The sequence below is a fragment of the Felis catus genome, chromosome B4 (assembly GCF_018350175.1).
Source record: "Felis catus isolate Fca126 chromosome B4, F.catus_Fca126_mat1.0, whole genome shotgun sequence".
In the NCBI taxonomy this organism is placed as follows: domain Eukaryota; kingdom Metazoa; phylum Chordata; class Mammalia; order Carnivora; family Felidae; genus Felis; species Felis catus.
Window position 1 is genome coordinate 89,341,596 of NC_058374.1, and position 22,842 is coordinate 89,364,437.

The window sequence follows — 22,842 nt, forward strand, 5'->3', positions numbered from 1 at the left end:
TGGGATTATGGAGGTCTAGTGAGCCCAAGATCTGATGGGAAAGGCCGCTGGCTGGCTCAGGACATAGTTGCATTTTGTGTCCAAAGGCAGTCTAGTCTGATGGCAGAATTTCTTCTTGCTTGGCAGGCAGGGGTGAGGGGGTTGGGAGACGTGGGAGGTGGGTCAGGCTTTGTTCTTTTAGGACCTTCAGCTGATCGGACGAGACCCATCAATGCTATGCCTTACTCAGAATCCACCAATATAACTGATTACACCCAAAAAACACTTTCACACAAACCTCCACAATAATATTTGACCATGGTCCAGCCAAGTTGACACATAAAATTGACGATAATTATTCCCATATACTGATGACGAAAGTTAAGAGGTTACGCTTGCCTAAGTGTTCAAATCCAGGTTTACTAAGTTTAAATCTTCCTGTGAATGAAGAGACGTGGTGGTTATGCTCCATCGGTTTTGGATTTAATGCTTGCTCTATGCCAAGCAGCGTCCTAGAAGTCCAGGATCCAAAGTGTGGAGGAGGGGGAGGAAGAGACAGCCAGTAAAGCATGAGAATGTGTGCAGTATCTGGCTAAAGAATCTTCTACTGGCTTTAGTGGATGTTGCTCTTGGTGGTTGGTGAATCAGAAAGTTAAGTTGGGACCAGATTGTGGGGACCTGGGAATTCAAGGCTAAAGAGTTAATTCTTCTCTAAAGTTCATTTTTGCTTTATTTATCTAGACAAATACTTAGAAACCATACCCATCATAATGACAAAAATAATCTCTATTTTAGAGAGAGGTAGTTCTGTGATTGGATACATTGGACAAGAAGGAGTTTAGCTTTATCCATATGTGCTTTTTTAAAATGACTGTAAAACATGTTTATGTTAATTATGATTTGGAATAAAATTCTTTTTTAATTTATTTTTGAGAGAGAATGAGAGAGAGCACAAGCGGGGAAGGGGCAGAGAGAGAGGGAGACCCAAAATCTGAAGCAGGCTCCAGGCTCTGAGCTGTCAGCGTGGAGCCTGATGCAGAGCTCGAACTCATGAACCGTGAGATCATGACCTGAGCCGAAGTCGGATACTTAACTGACTGAGCCACCCAGGCAACCCCTGGTTGGAATAGAATTCTAATTGATCATTCTTTATATAGCGGGAAAGCTGTGCTGTGGATGACAATGTTCTAGAATCCTATAGGACAGAAAAAATTTAAAAGCCTTTCATCTTGGTGACAGTTTCTAATTTGTCTCATATAATTTTATATATAGTCTACCGTAGAACTTGAAGTAAAGGAGATCCAAAAAACCATCAAGAACATCTCTTTTTAGATGTGGATAATGTAGCATTATCCACACCTCAAAAGAAATTTATCGTTTTATGCATTACTTAGTTCAAATCAAACTTGTCTATGACATCTGGGCCCCATATGGTTGATTAATTAAAGCAGAGATCCTGAATGGGGATAGTTTGATATTCTGCTCAAAGACTGATCTCCCTTAGGACTAAGACAGGAAAATCCTGACATTTTGATTTCTCTGTGTACAGGGACCTTTAGCATGAGAACAATAAACAGCCTTTTGTAGCTTCTTAATGAGACATGTAGTATGTTATATTGACAATGGGAGCTTGCCTAAAACTGTTCTCCCTCCCTAATCACTAATAAAACGAGTGCATTCTTTTTCTTTATTCTGTTCAGCCACGTCTGCAGCCTAGTTTTTCCCAGTATTAAGCACCCCCCCCCCCAAGTGTGTGGAAACAGCACCCCTTGGTATGCTTAGCCTTGAGTCTCTAGGGGTATCCCCACACAGCCATGGACAGCCCCAGGTTACCAGGTCAGCCAAAAAGTAAGTTGAGTGTTTTGCACATGAGTACACGACACCCGTGGACCAAGTGATGTGTGATAGTCTCCAGAAAGGGATGCTGAGTGCTTTCTACTGAGGTTAGTGCACCAAGAGGGTGGCAGATGGGCCACTTGTCCTGAGAACACCTCCTTCAAGGAGACAGAACAGTGGGGATGCCCAGGAGATTGGAGGTGGGAGCCGCACAGCCTCACGACGACCCGCCCTGTAACAATTTATGGGAAATAGAGCAGAAAAGAATACTTGGTTGCTTTTTCTCTTTCTTTCTGTCTTCTTTTATTCCTTTCTGTGTAATATTGTCCAAGTAAAAATGAAATCTTGGGCAGTTGAACAGCTGGAAGTTGCTGTAAATTATGATGCTATTTGAAAATGTATGGAAATACACTGAAACAGTACTTTTCACCACATTGGCACCTTCTGCTGCTGTTTATGAAATTCCTTTAGAATGTGTTTAATTTTTTCTTTGTCTGAAATGCCTTTATCTGAATGAAAAGGTGCCTTAAAGGCTTAAGATTTGCTAATGTACTTCTCAATTTAATCTGAACAAAATATACTTTTTATATATAGAAGTCTGACTTGAGTTTTTAAAATTTTTATTTATTAGAGCATGAGCAGGGGAGGGGCAGAGAGAGGGGGAGAGAGAGAATTCTAAGCAGGCTGTGTACTGTTAGTGCAGAGCCTAATGTGGGGCTCGAACTCCCAAACCGTGAGATCATGCATGACCTGAGCTGAAGCCAGACGCCTAACCTACTGAGGTGCCCTGAGTTTTTACCGAGAATTCTTGCTCGGGAGGAAGTATATTCCACAGCAAGAAGGACATGTGCCAATCTCAAGACTGGTTTCAGGCTCCTGCTGCGACCATGTCAAGTAGAACACTAATGCTTGACCTCTGCTCAGGGCAGCACAGAGTTGTTGGGCAGAAGTTATAGAAGGTATTTGTAATGTGTTTTTTTTTTTTTTTTGTTCCAGAAGAGCTTTCGGGGATTTGCAAAAATCCATAAAATACAAGAGAACAAAGACATGAAATGGAAGTCCTGGAAGAAAGGCTGAAAAAAGGCATAAAAGGGAGCTAGAGAGGAGTTGAGAAAAGTACACCAGCACAGCTCAGAATGCTTAGCTAACTGGCAGGCCCCAGGCTTCGCAGGAAGGTTTGTTTCTTCCAGTGAAAAGGGAAACCTGGTCTGTTAAATACCTCACAGCAACCATGAAGTGAAAAACACGTGTTTTTCTCAGGGGAAGAATAATTATTCATCCTTGTTAAGGTAGCATTTTCTCCCAAGGGTGCTCGTAGTTAGAGAAGCTGCAATTAGTTAACTGCCTGTGACATTATGACCCTGGGAAGGTAGCTTAATGGCTCTAAACTTTTATTTCCTTTCTATAACACAAAGAGATTGAACTAAAAGATCTTCGAAGTCCCTGCAACGCTCAAGTTGAGTGATGTGCTCTCTTCAGTCCGAATCCTTTTTTCTTCTAGAAAGTGAAACATTCTTTTTTCTTTATGTCTCCCATTTCTTCTGACTGAACGTAGGTACACTCCTTCTACCTTCTCTCTACCCCTCCTTTCGCTGTTGCCCAACCTGGTAGTCTATCAAATGTCTTTCTCAGATGGCTGCTTCTCTATTTTCCCTACTTAAAAAAAATAGAAAGGAAAAGCTTAGCAGAAGAGCTGTGAGCCTGGAGTGTTATGCCTCCAGGGAGGAGGGGCCCTGCAAGGGATGGCCGTGTGTCCCTGGGGCCGCGGAGCACTGTCTGGAATGGAGGTCTGCCAGGAAACAGGAAGCAGTTTTTAGACTTCCTTCACTTGCAGGGTGGCTGAGCATTCCGCCTGGAAGCTTGGCTTTTTGTTTAAAATATAGGCCACAAGGAGAACTGTCTCTGGTAATGCCACTGAATGGCTAATTGTTCTTAATTGTATTCCTCTGTGTTCAGCAGACCGCTAACTACAGTATCAGCTTAAAAACAGTGTTTAGGGAAATTGTTTGTGACTCGTTTGTTTCTAACATTCCAGTGTTTTCGTGGTTGGAGGCAGCATGCCTCAGGGTGTCACCATAAAGGCTCACAAGGGCACCTGCTTTCGTCAGCATGTGGCACATCCCCCATGAATTATGCACATTTGCCATATGGAGAATGGAGCCTGCCTGAGGAAGCACTAGACCCATTGTCATTGTCATCATTGTGCCTTACCTTCTCAGACCTGATAAGCGGCAGTTCTCCTCTGGATTGGGGCTGTGATTATTTCTTCAGAGTGCTCCCTAGGGACTGTCAGAGCTTAATGGCTTCTGAATGGCAGTGATGCTTTTGTACCATTTAGTGTTGCTGGTCTATGAAAGATAACTTTATTGTGCAAAGTAAGATACTTGAGGCAGAGTTAATGCCTGATAAATACATATTAAATTATAAGACTTTCCCTCAAACATCTTTTTCTCCCACTTTTTGCACTTTTGCCGTTTGGTACCTCTGCTGAGATTAACTATAATCCCTTGTCCTTCTGTTTGAATAAAACAGAATGGCTGTCACCATGCCAAAAGATGAAGTACTTATTTTTTTAAATCAGAGTCCTGCATGATAGGGCTTTCGTGCTTAAGAAAAAAATAACTAGTCGGGTCCATTGGATTTGGCTGTCAGCTCAACTAGTGACTTATCTTGACAATGTCTGTGCTGATCTGTAGCTAATACAATAAGCTAAGTACATAAAGGATGAAACTCATGATGTTCTCTAAAATCATAATTAAGATTTTATTTCAGAATTTTACCTAGATTTCATCAAATCTGGCCTTTAACGGTAAAATATGTTGGACATTCTTTGCTATTAAATCTTCAATGTCATCCCGTGTTCTCAGAGACAAGGATATACAGCTCCTTTTCCCAATACACCAAAAAAAAAAAAAAAAAATTCACTCCTTTGCGTGAAAGCCCTTTCTAGCATATTAGCCGTTTTCTTGCCTAATATCTTAAGTTTTGCTGAAAATAATGCTATTCTCTGATATAGTGATGCTATTGAGCCTGGATTCCATTGAATAGAATGACCCTACATGGCTCTGATTTCTGAGCTTTTCTGTTTGCTTTTCTTAGGAAATGTATTATTGTATTACCTTTACTTATTGGCAGTTCTTGACTCTTTCTGCCTCTAACCTGTTGCCTCCATGGTAGGTTTGTACATCAGGTCTCTGAGTGTATTAAAATTCTCTGTAAAATAAGAGTACATGTTAATAATAACCTGAATAAGGAACCTAAAATTCTGTGCATTTACAACCATACCATCGATTCTGCAAATCTCTCCCCTTCTCAACTCCCTTTATGTGCAACTCAAGTAAGAAAAAATTGAAGGTAATCTTGTTGAAAAGATTCTCTGTGGGCATCAAAGTGATGGTCAGATAATTCTCGCGGTCCTTGAGACTGTCATTTATACTATAAGGAAAACACCTTCTGATGTTTGGGTTTTTTTTAATGTTTTTATTTTCGATAGAGACAGAGTGCGAGTGGGGGAGGGGCAGAGAGAGAGGAAGACACAGAATCCGAAGCAGGCTCCAGGCTCTGTGCTGTCAGCACAGAGCCCGATGCGGGTCTCAAACTCAGGAGCTGGGAGATCATGACCTGAGCTGAAGTCGGTCAGTCGCTTAAGCGACTCAGCCACCCAGGCGCCCTTGATAGTTCTTTAATTGAATAGAAAGAATATACTTGAGAATAACCATACACAATATGACTTATATAGACTTTCTAAGCAATTAAGTTAGTGACATCTCTAAATAAAGCATACAGTTATGAATTGAAATTTGATTGCCTTTTATTCCAGGCCATCTCAAAGTATATGGAAGATTGGCAATAGTTTGTTAAGTATGATGGCAGTCTTTTTTCTTGTTCATTTCTTCTGATTCCTGGTCAGATGCTGTTGTTCGTTTCCAGTCCTAGTGGGGCCATGGTGATTTTGCTGGTTGCCTCAACTGGGCTGGATCTTCAGAAGAATTTTCCACACTTTGCAATACATGTCATAGTTCCTCACTGGCTGCTTCATTGAATATCTTAATGAGCCATCGTTGCCATCGCTGAAACTTGCCACCGAGCGCTATTAGTGCATGTTACTTTTGCTTGTTTCTTGGCCCCTGAACTTATCCTGTCTCCTCTCTGCGCTGTTCCACACCGCCTTCCATCTGTCTCTTCTCCCCGTGCCGGCTCCCAGCAGGCACTCATTCCATTGTTCATCATTGGTCATTGTTTTTAGCACAATGCCTGACGTATAAAAGTGCTCATTAGATAGATATTTTTAATGAACAGATACATCGAAAAATTATTTTAGCTAGTTTCCAGTAAAAACATTAAAATTAGAAACAAAAAAGGAGGAGCCCTTCAAAGTAACTGAGGGCCGGGGGGGACCATAGGTACCAGAAAATCTAGACTAAGTCTGGTTACAACAAATTAGTTCCAAATCTAACTTTGTGTTTCTTGGAGGTTTCAGAAAAGAAAGCACAATGAGCTGTGCATCACTCAGTGACTGGTGAAAGGAAGCATGCCAACGCACCAGGAGAAACGATTCTTTTCTTACCGCTCGTTTCTGTATGTATGGTTGTTCCTTCAACAAAGTTAATAGTAAAAATTAGCATTCATTGAACTATTAGCTGTCTCAGGCCACTATCTAAGCATATTTATGTATTAGCATGTTAGTTCTTAGAACATTTGTACTATTTCTGCATTTTATACTTGCAGAAACTGAGGTGTAAAGTAAGGTTAAATGCTTTGTCTAAGATTCAATAGCCTGTAAGTGGTAAGAGCCGGGATTTGAACCCAAGTCACCCTGACTGGCTCCCAAGCCCTCCCTTTTAACAACTGTTCTTTTCTAGGGCTGTAAGAAAAGGAAGAATAGATTTATAGGAGCTGGAGGTGGGTAGAGATGATTTATTTGGAATACATTGACTTTGAGTTGCCTGAAAGTATCCACAATAGAGATGCTTATTAGGCTAGGGGATATACAGATCTGCAGTGGGGCAGAGCTGAACCAACAGTAGGTGATTCTTGGGTGTCAGCAGCACATGGTTGGTATATGAAGCCATAAGGAGAGTCTATGAAATATAAAATGAGTAAGTTTTAAAAATCTCTCAGGAAAAAGGTCCAGGAAAAAAATACACACACACACACACACACACACACACACATGCACACACGCACAAAATAGTTCAGTAAAGACAGGGAGTTCACGTAACGTTGCAGTGGAAGTGTATGTGCATGCTAGGTGCTGGGATTAAATGCAGCTGATAAGGAGGAATGGGCAGCAGGCATTTCTCTCATTGGGTAGTAGCCAGCCACGTGCTGGGGCATATTCTACCTCAGCTCTCACAGCTCTGTGCAGGAAGGTGCTGTTATCTTCCCATTTTACAGTGGAGGAAACGGAGGCCCAGAAAATGAGGCAACGTGCCCAGGTTTACACAGTTAGGAGTGGTAGAGTTTCAAGCCAGAGCTTTGTGACTGCCCTGTGCTTCTGTTCCTGCTTCCACACATTGGGTATAGGGCCAGCGGCGTTGGTGAAAGCTTTGCTGGGGAAGTCAATCTGGCTCTCTTTACCATCATGCATACATACAGTTGAAGGTCCATAGTTGCCTTTGACAGTGCTTAGAAGAAATAATCCAGTCTGGAAAGATGTTGGGACTAGGGTTACCGGTGTTTCCTCGTTCTCCCAAAAGACCTCTAGAACAGCAGCAGTAACGGGAGAGTTGCTTTGGAGCAGGGTGGGAACCCAGGTGCAAGCTGCATGAGTGAGCAGCAGTGGACCCCCACCTCCTTCACCTGTCCCCCAGCGACTGCCCTCCTATTCAGGCAGCAAGCACCGTTTCCTAGGTAAGCTGCCTCTAGGCGTACCCTGCCCCTCAACCCCAAGACTGTGCAGTGACGTGGACAGGTCACTGATCCACTTCTCAGTGATTGAGGCAGAAACGATGACTTCCTGGCAGAGCCCTCAGGAAGCACCCCCACCCCAGCCCCGGGAAACAAAACAAACAGAACTCTTCCTATTCCCCCGTTTTGACATCCTCTTTCTGCCTGCCCCTCCCCCACCAAGAAAGAGCAGAGATTAGGAATCAGCACTTTTACTTTTAACTCTTTATTGCCATTAATATTAATGGGTGATTTCTTCTTGGGAGAGGAGAGCTTCTGTGTCTCTCCCTCCCTCTCCCTGCCCCTCTTCCTTTCCCTCTTCCTTCCCCTTCCCCCACCATTTTTTTTTTTAAATCATTTCTGGTATTTAAATTTTTTAAAAACGTTTATTTTTGAGAGAGACAGAGGGAGAGACGGAGCACAAGTTTGGGAGGGGCAGAGAGAGAGAGGGAGACCCAGAACCTGAAGCAGGCTCCAGGCTCTGAGCTGTCAGAATGAAACACGAGATCTTGACCTAAGCTCAAGTCGGTCGCTTAACTGAGCCACCCAGGCGCCCCTCATTTCTGGTGTTTAAATAGCCATCTTCTCCCCAGTACTTTTACTGCTTCACAACTCAGCTGAGTCAGCTTATAGACCCTACACCTTCAAAGTGTTATCATCATTATTACTCTAGGGATGTCTAAATGTTGTAGGATGATGTCACTGGTATGTACACGCTTACTTTTGTGGGCTTTGTTGTTGTCTGTCCATTATAATCCTCTGTTTTCTCTGTGGAAAATGATGCTTTCTGGAATGCTGTTCCTTTTCCCTAGCCAACTTAGAAATTTTCTTCCTTTCAATCTAGAATGCTTCCATGAGCCCTGGCCCATATTTCAGCTTTCTCTGTTCTGCTTTGGGGAGGTGTCTTAGGGTCTGGTCCTCAGGGAAACAGATGGAGATTTGAGTGCAGGCTGTTTATTGGGCAGTGCTTTGAGAATAGCACGTCTTCTGAAGGTTGTGCTGATCCCATAGGGAGCTCTGGAGTTGGGGTGGCCCTAGGGATGGGGACAGAATCTTGGGTGAGGTGGCTCCCTTTAGCCAAGGACATTGACTGGGGAGGAGCGGAGCCGTGAGCCATTCCCAGCCAGCACTCCTGGCACGAGTGAGCACTTAAGTTTCAGAGCAGAGATCTGGGCAGAATCCCAGGATCCTCTGCAACAGCTTTTCTGTCCAGTCACCGCACCCTGATCTCTTCAGGCTCTGACGTCTCTTTTGCAGAAATCATCTTGGCAACATAAGGAGCCTTTTCAACTAAAAATACCTCCTATCTTCCTTTGCCCTAAACTGTATCATGAACTGAAATTCTTTGTGATGAACAATAGAAAGAAGCCAACATAATAATGAGGAAGTTCTGTTTTCCATTTTCTCCTTTACACTACTTTTGTCACCGTCCTAATTTTGGCCTTAATTACCTCTGTTTGGATTCATGGTATGGCTTCTTTTTTCCTCCCATCTTTAAAAAAAATTTTTTTTACAGTTTTATTTTGATATAATTGACATACAATAAACTGCACATATTTAAAATGTACAATTTGATAAGTTTTGACATACGCATATGCCTATGAAATCATTAAAATAGTAAACATTTTACCACCATCTCCCCTAAATTTTGTCATACTTTCTTATTCTTCCTTGAATGCCTTTCAGCCCCACCACTGCAGGCAACCACTGATCTGCTTTCTGTCTCTAGTTTGTATTTTCTAGAGTTTAATATAAATGGAATCATGTAGTCTTTTTTTTTTTTTTTTTTTTTTGAGGGCAGGTCTGGCTTCTTTAACTTGACCCAATTATTTTCAGATTCATCCGTGTTGTCATGTATATGAGTAGTTTCCTTCTGTTGTTGAGTAGTATTCCATTGTATAGATAGATATATCACAAGTTGTTTTTCCATTGATCTAGTTGATGGACATTTGAATTGTTTCCATTGTTGACTACAGACAAAGGTGCCATGAACATTTGTGTACAAGACTTTATGTGGGCACCCATTTTTGCCTTCGGGTACTTAGCTGGATCACACGGTAGGACTGCGTTTAACTTGATAAGAAACTGCCAAACTCTTTTCCAAAGTGGTAGTACCATTTTACGATGTCTCTGGTAGTAAGAGAGCTAAATTTGCTGTGCACCATCACTAACACCTGGTTGTGGGTCTTCTAAAGTTTAGTCAGTCTGATAGTGTGTAGTGATATCACATTGTGGTTTTTATTTTGCATTTCCTTAGCTCAAAGGTCACTAAAAATTTTCTCTTTTCTTTTACAAGTTGTATATTTTTAGCTCTTGTATTTAGGTCAGTGCCCATTTTGAGTTGATTTGGTTTATGGTGTTCCGTAAGGGTTTAATTTTTTTACACGTGGATACCAGTTGTTCCAGCACCATTTGTTGCAAAGATTTTCCTTTACCCATTGAACTTTACAGCACTTCAGGTGACCGTATACGTGTGGCTCAATTTCTGGACTCTGCTGTTCTTCTCCTGATCTATGTGTCTGTATGCTGATAACGCACTACAGATGACTAGAACTTTATAAGAAGTCTTGAGATTACATAGTATAGAACTTCGACTTATTTTTCCCCAAATCATTTTGGCTATTCTGGGTCCTTTATCTTTTCCCATTAGTTTTAGAATCAGCTTATTGCACCACCTAGAACCTCTAGTTTGACGTTGAACAGAAGCAGTGAGAACAGCAAGAGGTCCTAATCTTACAGAAAAAGCATGCAGTCTTTTACTGGTAAGTATATAGCGTTAGCTTGGGGTGCCTGGGTGGCTCGGTGTGTTGAGTCTGATTCTTGGTTTCAGTTCGGGTCACGATTCCAGGGTCGTGAGATGGAGCCCCACGTTGAGCTCTGTGCTAAAGTGGAGCCTACTTGAGATTCCCTTTCTCTCTCTCCCTCTCTCCCTCTGTCCTATCTCTCAAATAAAATTTAAATTTAAGTTACATGAAAAACTTAAAAAAAGTGTAGTATTGGCCATAACTTATTCATAGATGCCTTTCATCAGGATGAAGTTTCCTTTTATTTCTAGTTTGCTGAGAGTTTTTATCATGAATGGATTTGAATGTTGTCAGATTTTCTGCATCTATTTTTTAAATCTTTATTTATTTATTTTGAGAGAGAGCGAGCATGTGAACAAGGGAGGGGCAGAAAGAGAGGGGGAGAGGGAATCCCAACCAGGCTCCTCACTGTCAGCACAGAGCCTGATGCAGGGCTTGATCTCACAAACTGTGAGATCATGACCTGAGCCAAAATCAAGAATCGGACCCTTAACTGACTGAGCCATCCAGGTGCCCCTCTTTTCTGCATCTATTAAGATGATTGTATGTCTTTTCTACTTTATTGTGCAGATATCACTTTAGCAGTACAAGGAATCATTTCAACTGAGAATACCACTTGGTTTCTTTTGTCCTAAACTGAATAATGAAATGAAAGTCTCCATAATGTAAAACCAAGAATAACTAACTAAATGGAGAAAACCTAGATTCCATTTTCTCCTTTAGTTACCATTGTCCTAATTTTGGCCTGAATTACCTCTACTTTGGATTAGTAGACTAGTTCTTAACTGCTCTTTCTACCCAATCTCTCTCCCTTCCTGTCTTGGTCTGAGAAAAATTTTCCTGAAGAACACTTCTGGGTCATTTTGTTAGTTGTTCTCATGACAAAAATCATCACTGGCCCCTCATTACCCTTAGGATAAGGTTCATCTGCTCGGGGTGGGGGTGGGGTCAGTATCTTCCACACTCCATCTTTTCCTACCCTTCTTGATCTAGTCTATATGTCTCATTTCCCATGGCTGTGTTCTTATACCATAGGACACTTAACACATTGTATGTTTTACTTTTTTTTCTAGATCTGCTTATATTTCATATTTCCTCCAAGATAATAGGTAGCTGAGGATATAAGCTGTGTTATGTTTATTTTTGTATACCTATACATGCCTCCCTTATATAATGCCTTGTGTGTGGCACTGTACTTTATTATGCTTATTGAATGAATGGTTGAACATAACTTATATAATTTCCACAAATGAATATTTAATATCAAATAAGAGAATATATCTTTGGTACAAATGGAGAATATTTTCTCACCTCCACTTCTGTAAGTCCTCTTTAACTGTGATACCTCCTGAGTGAGTGCTTTTTTTTTTTACCACTGGTTTTTGGGAAACATGGAGTCTTGGATCAGATGTTTTCACTTGAAAGGATATAACATATTTTAGAAATGTGGTGGATCACATACATGGGATATTATGACTTCGAAGCACTTTTTCAGTTTGCAAAGTGCTTCTAGTTATAATTTATTTTTTTGACCATTACCAGAGTAATCCAATTATTCTTTGGGGGGGGGGGGGGAGTGGGCAGGAAGAAGAAGAAAGGAATCCTAACTAATACACACACAAAAATTCCCTTCACTTTGATACTGATTGAACCTAATAGCTCTTGTTTTGAATTTCATAATTCTAGAAGAGTTAAGCTTGAAAATGTATCTCTAAACAATGGAGCCTCTGTTTTCCACCAAAAGGCAGTGATTGTGTTGAGCATTTTAACTGGTTATCAAACCTCAGGCTGCCGGTTTGAAGAGTGAACTTTGGCAAAAGGAACTTGGCTCTCAGCACTGTTTTGCAGCTGGTTAGAATGTGAATAAACTTCCTATTGAAAGAGAGACATATCTTCTCAAAGGAGGAGAAGAATAAAGCCCTCAACCTACTAACCTTTCTCCTTTCTGTCTGCCTGCCCCAGCCTCTACTTACCTTTTTTGAAAGCATCTTCAAGTATGAGAGAGAAACCCAGAAAAGAACTAGACAGTTCTTGCTCCCTTGTAATCCTCATCCTAGAGATTTATTCTTTGTGAAATCCCTACATCAAGAGTATGGTTTTCTTTCAGATCTCTCCCTGATTAAGGAGTTGTGCAAATCCTACAAGCCTTGTGTTCTGTGGACCTCAGCTCTTTCTCTTTGACTTGACAAGGACTCTCGTTCCATCTGATTCCTTGCAGGATAATGGCTTTAATGTTCACTGTATGCTTCCTTAGGTGGCCCCATATCATCAGCTCCTGGCCTGCATGAGGCTTTCTCCCACACCACTACTTTGGGACAGCATCCTGTTGGTCTCAAAAAAGGTTTACTCCTTCCTGAATCTCTCCATGCCCTCCCTTCACCCCAGAGTTCATCTTAACCAAAGTCTTTGAGTTTTCAAGTGAGGTGGTGATAAAAGCTGTACAAGCCTTCACATTCTATAGAATTTTTTTAAGTTCTATGAATGTAGCAGGAACATCTGAGATCTGTTGGAAGCCTTGCCTGGGATTTATCATTTCAAACAGTGAGCTGTTCTTGAATGTTCCCTTACAGTGTTCTCTCCTCTAGAATGACCTACCCGTCTATCCCTCATCCCCTGTTCCCCTTCTCTGCATTAGGTGTCCTGCGTCTGTTTTCTTACCCTTCCCTGCTTGTTGCTGTGGTGGCACTTACCCTCTTGTATGACAGTTATCTGACTGATGGCTTTTTTAATTAGGTGAACTCCCATTGGTCAGAGAAGAACCCATTCACAATTCCTCCTTTTTTTTTTTTTTTTTTAAATCTCAGGCGTCTTACCTGAGTATCTGACACATGGTAGGCATTTAATTCATGTTTCTGAATGGACCATTTCATACCTTTTATAACTCATTTAACTATTGCCCTTATTTTGTATGCTGGGTTAAAAATTTTTTCCAGCAGGAATGCTTGGCTGGCTCAGTTGGTGGAGTGTGCGACTCTTGGCATTGGGTTTGTGAGTTCAAAACCACATGTTGAGTGTAGAGATTACTTAAAAATAAAATCTTTAAAAAAAATTATGTATATTATATATTATAATATATATGTGTAATATATACACACATATATGTTATAGATATGATATTTTATATAATATATATTCTAGCAGCCATAGCAGTGAACCTAATCTGAAAAACAATTTTGTTTATCAAATTAGTATAGTATTCTTGCCCCAATTTTGGCAGATATTTTTAAGAGTGTACGTCTGATTCACAAAAATAGATTAAACTTGAAAAGCTCCTTTCACCATTGCTCTTCATTTTATCAGAAATTTATTTATTTATAAAAAATTTTTTTAATGTTTATTTTTGAGAGACAGCATGAGAAAGGGGAGGGGCAGAGAGAGAGAGAGGGAGACACAGAATCTGAAGCAGGCTCCAAGCTGTTAGCACAGAGCCTGACGCAGGGCTCGAACTCACAAAGCATGAGATCGTGACCTGAGGTGAAGTCAGACGCTTAACCGACTGAGACACCCAGGCACCCCCAGAATTTTTTTGTCTTGACTTTTAGAATGTTTATGTTGATGGTATGAAGATTAATTTTCTTCACTTCATTTTGGTTCCTAGGCATGCTAATTTTCTCATTTAAAGGCCCTTGCTATTGGGGGAAGGAGGATCTGTTTTTTGAACTTAGTGACTTGTTTACTATTGGTAGAAATGATTAACATTTTATCTCCTAGAGAACATACCTTTACTCAGTGGATCCGGCATTTTTGCTTTTTAAGTTACGTGAGATTTAGGCAACTTTTCTCTACGTACCTGGGAGTATGCAGGGGACAAGTTGCTAACCTACAACTCATGCTGAACATGACTTGTTGGCCTAGATATTTTACCATCTTTATCACCTGGGACATGTTACCACCTTTAGGGTTTGTGTTCTCTTCATTTTAAGCAGACTTTCTCCTATCTCTCTTGAGCGCGCACACACACACGTATGTACACGCACTTGTGCATGCACGCGCACACACACTAATGCTTTCTGTTGCCCTGGTAACCAAAATTGGTGAATCAAGATGGAGAAGTAAAACCCATACTGCTGAGCCTGCCTTCTGATTTCTGGATGAGAAAAAGAAGCATAATGCATTTGGAACACTAAATGGAAGTTAGTCACCCAGAGTGATCAACTTAGGGGACTACAAACACAATTTGTTATTTGACTTTAGGGATGGAAATGTATCGATGAAGGCTTTACAAACAGCCCCAATATGCAGTATTAGAGTATCGAGTAATGCTAAATTAAATGTTCAATGGAGGAGGGGACAGGAAAAGAAGAGTAAAGGTGCTAACATTTTGAAAACAGTTTGCATATATCATCTCATTTAATCTTTATAACCTTGATGGCAGGTATTGTTCCCATTTTACAGAAGAAAAACCCAGGCACTAAGAGGATAAGTCAGCCAACTAGTTAGTGGCAGGGTGGGATACAGACCTGTGGATGCAAAGCCAGTACTCCTTGCCTTACCCCAGACTGCCAGGTTCATAGTGGCGGTTTATAGTGTGGTCAGACCATCTTTGGAAGTGGAGGAAAGAATGCCCTTGTCAATTAGTGATGTTTGCCACAGGGCTAAGGGAGACCAAGGGTGAGCCGCATGTGGAGACTTTGACATTTTATACTTTCTCTCTAAACTTCAATTTCTTGGGGTGCCTGGGGGACTCAGTCAGTTAAGCATCCGACTCTTAATTTCACCTCAGGCCATGATCCTGGGGTTGTGGGATTGAGCCCCACATCAGACTCCATGCTTAGCATGGAGCCTGCTTAAGATTCTCTTCCTCTGTCCCTTTCCCCTGCTTGTGCTTTCTCTCTCTCTCTCTCTCTCTCTCTCTCTCTCAAATTAAATAAAAAATAAATAAAATAAACTTCAGTTTCTCTATGTTTGTAGAGAGGAAGAAGATGCCTTATCACTTTGTGAAGACTTTGCCTCATTCTTGCACTGGCCGTCATTTAAATTTTTGAGTTAGTTTATACCCTTCATCTGGGAGATGATAAACTATAAAGCTAAAGAGAACCTGGTCCTTCCAGAGCATAATCTTTTCATTATCTAAAATTTTTTTGTTTTATAAGACATTTCACTAATTTTTTTTAAGATTTTATTTTTAAATAATCTCTATACCCAAGTGTGGGCTCAAACTTACAACCCCGAGGTGAGGAGTCACATGTTCTACCAACTAAACTAGCCAGGTGCCCCTCACTAATTGTTTTTAATATATTGCTGACATAGCCTCTTGCTAGCACAGGCCCTCACATACTTTAGTTTCAGTGTTCTATAAAATTTTGCAAAAATATTTTCTCCTGTCTTTTATCAATAAGCTATGGTTTGAGAGTAGCACCATATTAAGTGGTCCCCCCCCCAACCTCAGAAAAAAAGAAGGTAGTACTATATACTTCTATCAGATGCCTTAAAGTGTCAGTATGTTAGTGTCATAGGATAATTAACATTTTAGCATTTATTTACTTACTTTTCCTGAAAAGCTTTTCTTGGCCTAGCGGTCGTTAGACTGATTTTCTTTTATCCTTTGCTCTATTTTGATGAGATTTCCACCACCACCCCCTCCCCTGCCATTTTTCATTAAAAAGAAAAAAAGCAATATGCAGTTAGTAGAGACAATTTGGTATAATGGAGAGATTTTCAAGCTCTACAGATGGAGGTTCAAACCTTAGCTCTGCTACTACCTAGTTTGTGGGGCGTTTGAGTAATTTATATCTTCTTGGAGCCTTGATTTTTTTTCATCAAAATGATTATAGTAACTACTTTCATAGTTGTTTTAATTGAGGTGATATATATCGTGTCAGTAACCATTAGTACTGTTTCCTCCTTCCTCTTTCCCTTCTGTCTAAGTACTTGATTTAACTAGATGTCTACTAACCCCCCATAGCCAGTTCTGTGCAAGGGGCTAAATAAGTACCTACTAAATCGAGTCCTTTAAAGTGTAACTTTTCGAGAAACTCCATCGAGGTACAAGAAAGAGAAAAGCCGCTCATAGAAAGAGCAACAGTCCTGAATGTTGGTTTTCTTTTCTTGAAGTGGTGCCTGAAACCGAGTTGTCTTTAAAGAAAAATAATGAGCTGCTTACGGACGTTTGAGTTGAGGGTAAGAAAAAAAAAAAAAAAAAACAAAAACGAAGAATACTAGCAAATGCATTTCTTTTGGTGACTATTAAATAAGTGGATGCGTGTATTTAAAATCATTTGAAGATGTACAGTTCTGATTATAAATCACTGCCCTAAGAGAACTTCTTCTCTATTTAATGAAGGCAGATGATGAGCTGAGATAGTGGCCTCTTTAAAAAGACGCCGTCCAGAAGTGAACATGTGCTTCGGCGTTTGTTATGACTGAGCCACTGATTGTGTAATGTGACTTGGACAAGTTACTGATGCCTCTTAGCTCCATTTGCATGACACAGAAATGATTCACACTCTTAGGCAACCTAAGTCTGTAAGAAATGGAAACCACTGAAAAGGGTATGATATTTTGCAAATGTGTAATATGGTTTGAAAAATTTTGATACTAGAGTTTAGCTATAGACCAGGAGATTAATCCCAAATCTCTTTTGACTGCTGGAACACTTTAGTTGTTGAAATTCCTTATAAAATGTAGTTTTCAACTAACTCCTCAGATATTTGAGGGCCTACTATGTGGCAGGCAGTGTTCTTGGCTCTGAAGAGAGAACTGTGAACAAAATAGGCACATGATTAGGGCAGCTGGCTAGCTCAGAAGAGTATGCAACCCCTGATCTTGGACTCAGAAGTTTGAGCCCCACATTGGGTATAGAGATTACTTAAAAATAAAATCTTGGGGTGCCTGGGTGGCTCAGTTTGTTGAGCATCTGACTCTTGATTTTGGCCCAGGTCATGATCTCGTGCTTTGTGAGATCGAGCCCCATGTCCTGCTCTCACTGTCGGCGCAGAGCCTGCTTGGGATTCTCTCTCTCCCTTTCTCTGCCCTGCCCCCACTCTTTTACTCCCTGCCTCCCAATCTCGCTATCTCAAAATAAACTTTTTTAAAAAGAAAAAACAAAAATAAAATCTTAACCGAAAAACAAAATTGGGGCTGGCTTATTCAGAAAAGTATGGGACTCTTGATCTTGGGGTTATGAGTTCAAGCCCACATTGGGTGTAGAGATTACTTCAAAAAAAATTAAAAATCCCTAAATAAAAATAGATACATAATCCTGCCTTCGTTGGCAGATATTCCAGAGGAAATAAGGTAAACAGTAAAAAAATAACTATGTAAATTGTATGGTGTGTGAGATGGTGGTAAGTGCTATAGAGAAAAATGAAGTGGGAGCATTGCTGCACTTATAACTATGATAATCAGTAAAGACCTCAGTAAGAAGGTAAAGTTTGGGCTGAGACGTCAAGGAGGTAAGGAGGCAAACTTGGGGACATCTGAGGGAGGAGGCTTCCAGACGAGGGAATAGCTGGTAGAAAGGCCTGGGGTCAGAGCTTCCCTGGCAATGCTGGCGTAGGGTCCAATGATGGAGAAAGAACACCTACAAAAGTGTATGTTAGGACCGTGGATGAGACAGGTGTTGGCTTTTCACCTGAGTAGTGTAGATTTTGAGTAGAGAAGGGACATGATTTTATTTTCTGTTTGAAATTATCACTCTGGCTTTGTATTTAAAGTAGGCTCTGTGGAGCAAGGACACTTTTCTGCTTTACTAAGTACAATTTCAGTAAAAACAGTTTTTTTAGTGAAGCATCTTTCAGGATAGGTAAATGAATTTCTTTAAAAAAAATTGCAGTGCCTTGTAATGGTCAGTCTGAAACCCAGTTTTCATCAAGCGTCTGTTTGTTCAAGTTTTTTGTTTTTATTTATTTTGTGAGAGCATGAGCAGGGAAGGGGCAGCGAAAAAGGGAGAGAGAGAGTCCCAAGCAGGCTCTGCTCTGTCAGTGCAGAATCTGACATGGGGCTCAATCTTACAAACTGTGAGATCATGGCCTGAGCTGAAACCAGGAGTCAGATTCTCAACTGACTAAGCCACCTGGGCTCCCCTGTTTGTTCAATTTTTATGTCAGCTCTGGAGATAGTCATGGATATGGCATAGGGAGAAGATGTAAGAGTTGAGTCTGACTGACCTCAAGACCTCCTGGAAGGTTTTTTTTAAAGAACTAAATTCTGCCAGTTTTTGAAATTCAGATTTACCATTTCTAAAAGTGAAGTCCAGGAAATAATAAAATGAAATCAAAGGTCTTTGTTTATTAGGTTTGGTCAGTCAAGATTCCATGATTTACTTGTGGATTAAAAGAGCTTATTTTTCAGTTTTTTTAAAAACTTAAAAAGTTTAAAAAAAAATTTTTTTTAACGTTTATTTATTTTTGAGACAGAGACAGAGCATGAATGGGGGAGGGGCAGAGAGAGAGGGAGACACAGAATCGGAAGCAGGCTCCAGGCTCTGAGCCATCAGCCCAGAGCCGGACGTGGGCCTCGAACTCACGGACCATGAGATCGTGACCTGAGCTGAAGTCGGACGCTTAACCGACTGAGCCACCCAGGCGCCCCAAAAACTTAAAAAGTTTTTAAACAGAATGTGCATTCTACATGAACAGCAGTGACACAGCCATATCAATGTAACAAGCATTTACTGAATTATCGCTGTGTCAGAGACAGTGCTCAATATGGAAGACATCCGGGTAATTGAGATATAGTTGCTGTCTGTAGAGCTCAGAATGCAGGAGTAGAGACACATGCACATTAATTTGAACCCACAGTGGCTTTACTATGGGCCCCCATAGAGATCCAAAGGAAGGTTAATGGGAATATCAGACAGAGACAGTATTCCAATTGGGAAGATCTCAGATGACAAAAATATACTATAGTGTCACATTTGTTGATTTTCATGGTCCAAAACGTATTTATATTTATTTTTATACTTTATTAAATTTATGTTTATAACTTATATTTTTCACAATATAAATTATCCTTAAACATCTGATCCATTATATAAGATAGAGCTTCCATCAGACTTCTAAAGATGCAGGTCCATAAACTGTTTAAGGAGTCATCAGTGTCAGCCAAAAGCAAGGCTATGAAAATCCAGTTCTCACTGTCATGAACTCATTTAAAAAGAAAAAAAGGATAACTCAAGATATCAGGTGCTTAATAGTAGAGAAGCATATGCACAAGATACACTGAAAGAGAAATAGGAAAATTACAAAAAATTAAAACACGATGCTTAGAGCAGCTCTATTCATAATTGCCAAAACTTGGAAGCAGAGATGTTCTTCAGTAGGTGAATGGATAAATAAACTCTGGTGCCTGCAGACAATGGGGCATTATTCAGCAGTAAAAAGAGATGAGTTCTATCCAGCCATAAAAAGACACAGAGGAACCTTAAGTGCATATTTCTGAGTGAAGATTCTGAAAAGGCTACATATTGTACGATCCTAACTATGTGACCTCTGGAAAAGGCAAAACTATAGACAGTGAAAAGATGAGTGGTTGCAGGTTGAGTTGGGGAAGGAATGAACAGGCTGAGCAAAAAGGATTTTTAGGGCAATGAAAATATTGTGTATGATTCTATAATGATGGATACGTGTCACTATTCATTTGTCCAGACCCATAGACTGTACAGCACTGAGCAAATGCTATTATAAACTATAGATTTACGACACTTATGATATGTCACTCTAGGTTCACGGATTATAACAAATGTATCATTCTGGTGAGTGATGTTGACAGTAGGGGGAAGCTACACCTATTTGGGGATAGAAGGATATGAGAAATCACTGTACTTTCTGCTCAGTTTTCCTGTGAACCTAAAACTTCTCTAAAAAACTAGAGTCTTTAAAAAAAATTATTTACTGATACAACAAAAATATAAGGAGAGCTTCCACCATCTGGCCCAAGGTTATGGGCACATTCCTTCAATTGATAGAATATGTTTACCTTTTGAAGATCAATAAGGGACAGCATTTCTTTTGGTATGAGCTTTCATATTTGTCCTTTTCTGACTGGCTTCTCTCATTTCGCATGATATTTTCAGAGTTCATGCACGTTGTAGTATATGTCAGTACTTCATTCCTTTTATACTTCCAAATATTCCATTATGTTGGATACACAACATTTTATCCATGGATCAGTTGGTAGACATTGGGGTGGTTTTCCCTTTATAACTAGTATGAATAATGCTGCTGTCAACATTGGAGGTCACAGTATTTTGCCAGGTCGTGTAATCACTGAGGATAATGAACGCAGGGCCCCACTTTGCTGGAAGGATACAGGTCATGGGTCCTCACTGCTACCCTGACTGGTCCAGGTGAGGAGCTGATCATCAGGCACGTTGGCGCTGATGATCTTTTTCGGCCTCTTGCTCCATGGCAAACTCCATTTGTTCAATCTGCTGCTTAGGTTCAGGCCTCAGGCAGGAGACCACCATGAACCAGAACAAATGCCCACAGCTGGACCAGAGAGCCAGTGCTTATGCCAGTGATAGAACATCCGTTAGTGCCTGACCTTGGAGCAAAGACGGAGAGGCGAGACGAGAGTCCGGGCGTAATGCAGCCTGCCGGGGGCCTCTCTGTAACTCGGCTTGCCTGTGATGTCCTAGGGTACTTGGTGTCTCTGGTAACTTTTATACCAAGTAGATGTGTGCTCGTTCCTGCCCCCACCCACCTCTAGTTTCGTAATGAGAAAGAGAAACCATATGGGAACTGAGAGTGAGCATATGGGTGTGAGGAAAAACATACGGGCGGATGGAGATGGGGCTGTAGTACCCGTCTGCCTGTCTTTGTCTGCCGGCTTCTTAACGTGTTCTCCCTCTCGTCAATTTTCTTCTTGGAAGGCTTACCTTTTTTTTTTTCTTTTTTTTTTTCTTTTTTTTTTTTTTTTTTGCCTATGCATGATTTAATCTTGAATGAGCCATGGTGTAAAAAGCCTCCAGAAATGGTTCCTTGGTTGGTTGGAACTGCATCTCATTCTGTGTGACTCAGTGGGCACTGAGTTGGGGATAATTAATAAATACTGTGGCCAGTGTGAACCCCCAAGTGGACGAAGGGAATGCCACCACCAGAGGAATGAAGAGCAGTCTCCAAGGATCTATTTGAAGTGTTTTGAGCCTAGCTCCTTTTCTGGCTCAAAACTTGTGCCGGGACAATGCAGGCAGTGAGTTTTCCCAAAATATCACCAAATGGGTTCAGAACACGCTTGGTAGGGGATAAGGTGAGTGGCAGGTAAAACACCTTGGCACTCAGTGGTATTATGGCCCTTGGATTCCTTCTCAGAAGCTTTGAAGACACCCAAAAAGCTAAGCTTGTCTAGTCATCAGTGCTGTGCCCCCTCCCACGCATGCAGAGAGGCTCAGCTGTTTTCCGCCATGCATTGGCCTAATCCTCATCACTCCTCGGAAGACTTAGGAATTAGGGCTCTCCTCCCACAGGAGAGCATGCGGCCTCCACTTACTCCTAATTACGAAGTTGTCTAGTAAGCATGCAAGGCCAGTTTTTATAGTGACCATTAATTATGATTGATTGTCCTTGTTGAATGACTTGACTTTATGAGCAACCTCACGGAGTGTTTAATAAGGTGAAGTAGAGTCCACAGGATATCATTTTAAAATATTGTTTGTAGACAGTGAAGATTAGTGTTTAATTTGCTGTCCTTTGGTAATTAGGGTTTGCAGATAGGATGCTGGTTGGACAAATTGTGTTACTTGGGCAGTCTGTATCTTCAGTTGTGGTGTCTTCTTAAAAAAAAAAAAAAAAAAAAAAACAACCAAAAAACCCAACAACTATGAATCTGAATCCTGTCCTAAAAATCATCTACCACACCTTACTACACAGCCCTTATCAACAGAATGCTTGTTTTTAGTGATTTCTTGTGTTGAATCTTCAGTTTCCTCTCCCTAGCCTTCTTTTTCACTCTGTGTCAGATTAATGGTATGTCTGTTCACGAAGCTGTCCCATTTATCTAAAGCATTTATTGAAGGTGGGTAATTGCTCTCTTGAATGTATATGAAATGTCTTGCCCCAGGAAGGTAATACTGTGTGTTGTACTTTACACAGTCTATCTTGCACTGTGTCATTTACAGGACGGGATGTATTTTTCATTACCAGACGATAGGGATTACTTTGCCACTTCAATCAAAACATGACCTTAGCAAGATCCAAAATTTAATATGGAGAATCTGTTTAATTTCACCCCTGCCAAAATGCCAAATACCATCCATCCTAATCCTATGGCCACTTCCTAAAAAATAAAAAGTTACTGCATTTTTCTAGCAAAACAAGTTTCTGAAATTGTCATTGGGAAAATAAATTCTGATTACCAAAGTTTAATAACGTACATATTCCTTCAGGGACAGAGC

General features: G+C 40.7%; 1 protein-coding gene across 8 annotated transcripts in view; it reads left to right on the top strand.

Annotated features, from left to right (window-relative positions):
* SRGAP1 (SLIT-ROBO Rho GTPase activating protein 1) overlaps window positions 1-22,842 on the top strand; it is a 289,170-nt gene that overhangs the window by 91,116 nt on the left and 175,212 nt on the right. Inside the window, exon 1 of one of the 8 annotated variants that reach the window (XM_045062020.1) lies at window positions 2,542-2,990. The exons of 6 other annotated variants lie outside the window; for them this stretch is intronic. The gene's annotated coding sequence lies outside the window, so the exon portion shown is untranslated. Of the gene's footprint in view, window positions 1-2,541; window positions 2,991-5,493; window positions 6,394-22,842 lie in introns of those variants that run through there. One more of the 8 variants, XM_045062019.1, reaches the window with a different exon arrangement.